The 719-nt window shown below is 40.8% G+C and overlaps 1 protein-coding gene across 1 annotated transcript in view; it reads right to left on the reverse strand.

Annotated features, from left to right (window-relative positions):
* The window catches only part of Dnah9 (dynein axonemal heavy chain 9), a 430,757-nt gene that overhangs the window by 215,761 nt on the left and 214,277 nt on the right, over positions 1–719 (reverse strand). The gene's annotated exons all lie outside the window — the stretch shown is intronic.

A 719-nucleotide genomic window follows, 5' to 3' on the forward strand; every position in this document is an offset into this window, starting at 1 on the left:
TCTTATCTAAAGGAATATTGACAACTGATTGCTGCTAGATGAGGAACAGCTGACCCTCCTAAAACAAAGACCTCTAGATAGGCTGACTAGATTCACCAGATGGACAAGTAGTGGGGAATGGCTGGGGGTGCTGACAACACAGGAGACAGTAGCAGGGATATCAGAGTATAAGGGCTCTCGTTGGGGGAGGGAGGCTATGGGAGGGCACCATCTGGGAAGTGGGTATATAGTTGAATAAGATGGTTTGGGATGTTCTGTGTGATATACACACACATAAAAAATCAACAAATTTTTAAAAATGGAGAACACAGCAGACGGAAGCAGGGATATCAGAGTATAAGGGCTTTAGTTGGGGGGAGGGAGGCTATGGGAGGATGCCATCTGGGAAGTGGGTGTATAGTTGAATAAGATGGTTTGGGATGTTCTGTGTGATATATACACACACACACACAAAATCAACAAATTTTAAAAAATGAATTATATTTGAGGCGGGAGCATGAGAATTTATGTCATGTTAATTAGTAGAGGTGATAAACATTACTATTGAAATCTACTGGATGACTTTATAGACATACACAGGTGCCAAGGGTCTGAGTGCAACCGATTATGACTAGTAATAATCAGATGCATACAGATTAGAGATGCATGCGCTAACATCTCAGTGTTAGTAGCAAAAACAATGAGTCTTTCTGCAAGGAACAATATATTCTAAAATGAAG

This window comes from Nannospalax galili, unplaced genomic scaffold (genome assembly GCF_000622305.1).
Source record: "Nannospalax galili isolate Female #2095 unplaced genomic scaffold, S.galili_v1.0 scaffold146, whole genome shotgun sequence".
Lineage (NCBI taxonomy): Eukaryota > Metazoa > Chordata > Mammalia > Rodentia > Spalacidae > Nannospalax > Nannospalax galili.